The sequence below is a fragment of the Chenopodium album genome, chromosome 14 (assembly GCF_948465745.1).
Source record: "Chenopodium album chromosome 14, dcCheAlbu1.1, whole genome shotgun sequence".
In the NCBI taxonomy this organism is placed as follows: Eukaryota; Viridiplantae; Streptophyta; class Magnoliopsida; order Caryophyllales; family Amaranthaceae; genus Chenopodium; species Chenopodium album.
Window position 1 is genome coordinate 8,814,475 of NC_137847.1, and position 8,119 is coordinate 8,822,593.

Consider the following 8,119-nt stretch of genomic DNA (forward strand, 5'->3'; position numbering starts at 1 on the left):
TTAGGTTGGATTTGTACCTTCATCCCCGAACCCTATTTAGTTTAAAACCTTTTGGAGTTGACGGTCTCATGGATCGTTAAGGGGTGTAATCTTCACCTTGTGAACGGTTTACAAGTTCCTAAAACTTGTTGGCGACTCTTTTGCTCTAGCTTCCTTCCCTTTGGACGCCACCATGCTTAAGTGTATGATCACAATGGGGTTCAAGTTTGGGGTAATGCTTGAAATATTCCCTACAACGGGCTAGAAAGATCTTGAGGAGTCTACCACAAGATGAACGATGGAGATCTAAGGTTACTGCAATGCAGGAATCCAAGGACTTTACAAAGTTCAACATGGAACAGCTGGCAGGTTCATTGATGACTTATGAACTTCACTTGAGTTCCAATGCTGAAAGCTCCAAGAACAAGAGTCTTGCTCTTAAGGCGCAAGACTCAGATGAATCTGAAGTTGATGAGGAAGAGATGGCAATGCTAGTAAGAAGGTTCAAGAAGATGATGAACAACAGGAAGTTTGATAGGAACAAGAAGGTTGCAAGTTCCAAAGACACTACCTGTTTCAAGTGTGGCTCCAAAGATCACTTCATAAGAGATTGTCCACTAAAGGAGAATGACAAAGGGAAGTTCAAAGGAAAAGATCAAGCCAAGGATTCCAAGGTCTATAAGTCCAACTTCACAAAAGAAAATGTAAAGAATGCTATGATGGCCGCATGGGGAGGCTCGGATTCGAAAGAAGTAGAAGATCAACCATCAGAAGAAACAGCTCATCTATGTCGTATGGCTAAGACTGATGAAAAGGCCAAATTACAAGAATATGAGGATGAGGTATGATATTCTTCTAAAGAACTAAGATATTTCTCTAAAGAAAATCTGATACATACTGTGTTAGACATTCAGGAAGATTTAAAGGAACTCCATAGAGCCAAAGCACAAAGTGACAAGGTACTTGACACTTACAAAGAACATAGTGAATGGATGGACAACATGAAATTTGATATTCAAAATAGGTTTTTTTTATTCTTTTTTATGAAAATATAAATCTGAAAGAAAATCTTGAAAGACTAAAACATGATAACACTCTTTTGAATGTGGAACTGTCTTTGTTAAAAATTGGTGAAGCAGTTCCTACCTCTGAAGTTCCTCTTCGTGATTAGTATCCAAACTTTGAAAAGTTAAAATCTGATTTAGAAGAATTAAAAATGGATAAAGCTAATCTTGAGGGGGAACTTGAAAGACTTAGGAAGGGTAAACAACCCATTGAATACAATGTACCTGATTGGATTGTAAATGCCCAAACCAAGAGAACTGAAGGATTAGGTTATAAGAAGAAGTTCCAAAAAGAAAAGAAGTATGTTAACTTACCAAGTAGTATTCTCTGTTATTTCTGTGGTAAAACTGGACATAAGCAAGCTAAATGTCCTAAGAAAGAAAAGAGCACTTTAAAGAATGAAAATCATGTTAAATAGATATGGGTTAGGAAATCTGATTCAACATCTGTTACACAGGAACCTAAGGAAACCTGGGTTCCTGACACTAATGTTTGATGCTTCATGCAGGTTCCATTGAGGGGGAACAACACTTGGTACTTCGACAGTGGTTGTTCTAAGCACATGACTGGAGACAAATCTAGATTTCTCTCACTGGATGCCTAGTATGGTGGAACTGTGACCTTTGGTGATAATATGAAAGGTGATATAATTGCTATTGGAAAGGTAGGAAGGTCAAGTTCCCATGCTATTGATAATGTATTTTTAGTCGACGGTCTCAAACACTATTTGTTAAGTATTTCACAGTTTTGTGACAAAGGTAAGTCTGTTAGCTTTACTTCTAATAAATGCAAAATCATCCACAATGACACTGGTAACATTATATTAGAAGGAACTCGTAAAGGGAACACATATACTGTGGATCTCAACGAAGTTCCTAACAGCAGTTTAACATGTCTTAGTGTCATTAAGGACGATCCTCTTCTGTGGCATAAAAGATTCGGTCATGCAAGTTTTACCTTGCTTGATAAGCTTAGATCCAAGGAATTAGTAGAAGGGCTTCCTTGTATTAAGTTCCTGTATGATAAAGTATGTCATGCATGTGTCAGAGAAAAACAGACTCGAGTTTCATTCAAGTCAAAGAAAATGGTAAGCACCAATAGACCTTTGGAACTTGTTCATATGGATCTTTGTGGTCCAATGAGAATCCAAAGTAGAAGTGGTAAGAGATATGTAATGGTTATTGTTGATGATTACTCAAGGTTCAATTGGGTGTTCTTTCTTGTTAACAAAGATGAAACGTTTGATGAGTTTGTTTCTTTTGTGAAGAAGGAACAGAGAACATGTAATCCCTTGGTGCATTTAAGGTCAAATCATGGAACAGAATTTGAAAACTCCAAGTTTGATGAATTCTGCACAGAAAATGGAATGGATCACAACTTCTCTACCCCAATAACTCCACAACAAAATGGAGTAGTTGAACGCAAGAACAGAAGCCTTGAGGACATGGCTAGAACAATGCTAATCTCAAGTGGTCTGCCTAGGAACTTCTAGGCAGAAGCAGTGAATACAGCTTGTTACATCTTAAATAGAGTGTCAGTCAGAGCCATCACCAATAAGACTCCCTATGAACTCACCAACGGGAGAAAGCCTAATATTTCTTACTTTAGATCTTTTGGTTGTAGATGTTTTGTTCATAACAATGGTAAAAGAAACCTGAGAAAGTTTGACGAATGTAGTGATGAGGCAGTGTTCCTAGGATATGCCTCAAACGGTAAATCTTATAGAGTTTATAATAAGAGAACAATGTATGTTGAGGATTCTGTACATGTAATTTTTGATGAAACTGATCATTTGACTGATGTGCAGAATGATGAGCAGAACACTGAAGCAAATGATGAGCAAACAACAGAGGATGCACAAGGAACTCCAGCTCAAAATCAAGACCAAGAGAAACCGGAAGTTCCAGAAGAAGTTCAAGCTGAATCACAAGATGAAGTTCCAACAGAAGTACCAGTTAACAACAATCAAGAAAGGTTGTATCCAATCAAGGACTTTGCACCAAAGTCTTGGAAGCATCAGAAATCACATCCAGTTGATGCAATTATGAGTGATATCTCTAAAGGAACTCAAACCAGATCTCAGCTTAGGAAGTTCTGTGCATTCTATGCATTCCTTTCCTCCATGGAACCTAAGAACTATGATGAAGCTTTAACTGACATTTACTAGATTAATGTTATGCAAGCTGAGCTGAATGAATTTGAAAGAAATAAAGTTTGGCATCTGGAACCTAGACCAAGTGATCAAAAGACAATCGGATTAAAATGGGTATTCAGGAACAAACTAGATGAGCATGGTATTATTGTCAAGAATAAAGCAAGATTGGTTGTACAAGGTTTCAACTAACAAGTTAGAATAGACTATGAAGAAACATATTCTCCAGTAGCCAGGTTAGAGGTTATTCGCTTACTTATTGCTTTTGCTGCTTATATGGAATTTAGGTTGTACCAAATGGACGTAAAATGTGCATTTCTAAATGGTTTATTGAAAGAAGACGTCTATGTGGAACAACCTCCTGGATTTGAAAATCCAGAGTTCCCAAACCATGTTTACAAACTTAACAAAGCCCTTTATGAAAGATAATCTAAGTTCCTTTTGGAAAATGGTTTTAAACGTGGCAAAATTGATAAAACATTGTTTTTAAAATCAAATGGAACTGATATTTTAGTTGTACAAATTTATGTTGATAATATAATTTTTGGTGCAACTAATGAATCTTTGTGCAAGTACTTTGCTGACCTTATGAGTGGGGAATTTGAAATGAGCATGATAGGAGTGTTAAACTTCTTTCTTGGATTGCAAATTAAGCAAACTGAGGAAGGTATTATGATCCATCAACAGAAGTTCATTAAGGAACCGGTAAAGAAATACAAGCTTGATAATGCAAAACCAAATAGAACTCCTATGGGTATAGCTAAAAGATTGGATGAAGATCCATCTGGATTTTGCATAGATCAGACTATATATCAAGGTATGATTGGATCTCTAATTTACTTAACAGCTAGTAAACCTGACATATCTTTTAGTGTAGGTTTATGTGCCAGGTTCCAAGCTAATCCAAAGGAGTCTCACCTAGAAGCAGTAAAGATAATCCTTCGTTACTTGAAAGGAACTGATGATTTGGGTCTCTTCTATCCTAAAAGTGACTCATTTGATTTAAATAGATTTATTGATGCTGATTATGCAGGTGATTTGGTTAATAGAAAAAGCACATCAGGTATGGCACAATTTCTAGGACCTTATTTGGTTTCTTGGGGTTCCAAGAAGCAAAACACAGTTGCATTGTTTACAGCTGAAGCTGAATATGTAGCTGTTGCAGCTTGTTGTTCTCAAATGTTATGGATAAAGCAACAGATTAGAGATCTTGGTATTTTATTTGAATGGGTTCCTATTTATTGTGACAACACTAGTGCTATATGTATTTCTAAGGATCCGGTTCAACTTTCAAAGGTCAAACATATCCACATTAGGCATCATTTTCTAAAAGATAATGTGGAGCAAGGGTACATAAAGTTAGAATTTTGTCCTACTGAAAATCAAATTGCAGATATTCTAACCAAGCCCTTGAATAGAGAAAGGTTTGAGAAATTGAGATTGGAACTTGGGATGATCAAGCTGACTTGATTGCTTCAGAAGTTCCAAGATATGGAAAAATCAGAAATAATGTAAAAAGAGCATCTAGCACAACTATGGTGTGCTAAACATAGCTGAAGTGTCACCGTTGGTGAATTCCTAGAGGTTAGTTCACAAACACTTTACTGCGTATGTAATTAGTAATGTACATTGCATGTGTGTAGAAAGCGTGTTCCAAATACGTGTTTTCTTTTTGGTAATTAATTGTTTTGGAAATAAATTGAATTTGGAAAGAAAACGATTTTGGAAAGATTTTGATAAAAGATCCTGTTTAAATTTTGAAATAAATTGAACTCGTTCAATTAATGACCAAACAGCATAAAACCTTCCATTTCTCTCACACTGTTTCATTAAACATAAAAGCATCTTTCACCCACCTTACATCATCACTGTCAAATCACATTTACCCTCTGTGAAAACTTTCTCAAAACTTCTCAAAACTTCCAAACTTCAATCTCTTGGCCATTATCACTTCCCTTACCTCTTCCGAAAATTCCCAAAACAAGTCAAAATCAAAACCCGAAATTGTCTCACCCCTGACCATGGTTTCTTACAAAGAATAAGAAACAACCCAAGTTGAAACTGCACCAACCTCTTCCACTTCGAACAGAAACCCTAGAGAGAAAAATTCGACAGACAAGGAAGTGGAAACCTCTATCATTTTTCAAAGATTGAAAGAGTGGAAAGAAAAGAAGAACAAAGAAAAGTTAGTAGAGGAACATATCAAAGAGGTTGAGGACTTCGTGGCTGGAACTGTGGAATCAGATGGAGAATACGATCCAATGGAAGAAGAAATTATGGCTGATCAATTAGAGCTTGAGGCTCAAGCAGGAAGATATGTGGTTGGTCATAGAATTGATTTATCTTGTTGTAGGAAGGCTAGATTTTTGGAATTTTTGGATTTGATTAAGTTCCAAGAGTGGGAGTTTTTACTGTCTAGAGCATCGAACAATTGCATGTATCCAATTGCTATGAATGAATTTTGTAAAAAATTTCAAGTGAAATAAGGGGTAATTTCGAGTGAAGTGAATGAAATAAAAATTGAATTTGATGTGGAAACCCTAGGTAAAATTTTGAAAACTCCAACTGAGGGATATGAGACGTATGTGAAAGGAAAGTCTACTGTGAAGGTAGGGAACTTTCTGGGAGGTAATATAGTTGAGTTTCTAGGAGGGAAGAAGGGGAAGAACACCATGAGTCATAATGATTTGACCCCTATGAACAAGCTGTTGTTTAATCTTGTGAAGAAAACAATCCTGCCTAGAACTCAAAAGAAGGGGGAAGCATGTTTAATGGATATGGCTGTCATCTTTTGTTTAAGCAAGAAGATTAAAATCAACTTTCCTTCACTCATGTATCAACATCTGGCTCATTGTGTTCCTAGCAAGAACAAAGTGGGATATGAAGCCATTTTATCCACTGTGTTTGAATCTCTTGGGGTAATTCTGAAAGGGAATTATAGAGCTCTGGAATAGAAGCCAGAGAATGTGATAAATGAAGAAACTCTGCTAGGTATTAGCCTAGAAGTGGTGAATGGGAAAATACAGAAGGTTGAGAAGAAGAATTCCACTGCTGGTGGGAAGAAAAAGGAAAAGGCTGCTTCAGGGGAACCTTTGAGGAAAAGCAGAAGACTGTTGGCAAGCTCTTTCCCTCAAACAAGCATGGAAAAACCTTTGAAGTTGGATGCCGAGGAAAATGTACTAGAAGGGCAGGTGTCTGAGCTTACTGATCGAGCAGAAGTTGTTGAAAAACAACTCAAAGAGGCTATGGGAAAAATACAGAAGCTAGAGAGAGGAGTACATGGACTTGAGAAGAGTCCTTAGGGAACAGAAGGTGGAGTTCCAGAAGGCTATCAAGAACTTGGAAGATAAACTGGAAGACAGTATTGAGCATCAAAAGGAGGACAACAGAAGATACTGGAGTTTCTTCAGAGTTGACCATTTTATATCTCTCTAGCTTATCATAAACCTAGCCTAGCCTTTATCCTTCTTTTTGCTGTTTTAGTCATGAACAATTTCAGTTTTTATTTTGTGAAATTTGAAAAATATTTTGGTTTGTAATTGAATTAAGCAGGATTATCTTTGTTTTTTTTAATGAATATTTGGAACTTTAGCCTATACATGTGTGCTTTGTATGTTATGAAAGCATGTGCAAGAAAGTGGAACTAAATGAAGGGGATTTAGTAGCGCTGCCTTCAGTTTCCCACACTCGATGAATTGCTTGTGGGGCTGTGGCTAGATGCTTAATAACCTTGAAGTACAGGACTTTTTGATAATGCCAAAAGGGGGAAAAGAAGAAGCAAACTTGAAGGCTGAAGTTGTTCTGGGTTCCAGTTGATAAAGTATCAGAAGTTTCCTCTAATGCTGCCGTGTTTTAGTTTAGCTTAAAGTTTCTATTCTGTTTTGTTTATGTTTTGTTTTTTTTTTCTTTTGTTTAGATTTTGGTCAATAAATTAAAAAAATATACAAAAATACGACCCTCTATATTATTTAACTTTCCTTAGAAGTTTGCTAAAATTTGTCATCATCAAAAAGGGGGAAATTGTTGAAGCTTAAACGTTTTGATGATGATGAACTTAAACAAAGCAAACTTCAAACTAATAAGAGTTCTTTAAGTGTTGTGACTAGAACAGGTGAAGTTGACTTTGGAAGTGGGAGAGTAGCCTAGCTATGAAGACTAGGCCTGTACAAAACTATCCGAGAATCCGAAAATCTGATCCGCAACTGATCCGAATTTTAGGATATCCGATCCGAGTTTTCATTTCGGATCGGATATCCGATCCGAAAAATCGAATATCGGATACGGATTCGAATACTGGTTTTCAAATTTTCGGATATCCGATATCCGAAAATTTTCGGGTATCGGATATTGGATATCGGATATCCGAACTAATATCCGAAATTAAAACTTATGTGGTCTTTTGATAATTTAATTTGCAAAAAAAGACTACAATGCTCATATATATTGTACAGGAACGTCAGGAAGGCTTAATGTTACAAAATTGATATAATTAATGAGATTTATTAGATAAGCATAATCAACTTTTTAATATTATCGGATAATGGATATCCGAAATATCCGATCCGAATGATTTCGGATATCGAATATCGGATATCCGAAATTTTCGGATCGGATTCGGATATCAATTTTAGATATCCGAAGCTTCGGATATCCGATCCGAAATCCCATTTCGGATCGGATATCCGATTCGTGAACAGGCCTAATGAAGACTCATAAGAGAGCTCAAGGAAAGTTAAGGAAGATAGGAGAAGAGTTTCCTCACAGGAACTAACTGAGTTCCCTAACGGGAACTTGAAGACAGCAAGTTAGAGTGTTGACTTAGTCTGCGTTGAAGACAATAAGTTCTGGAAGAACTAGGCCTGCGAAGTTCCAGTTCAGTACTGGAGTACAAGTGACAGCAGGAACTTAGTCCTGGACTACGTG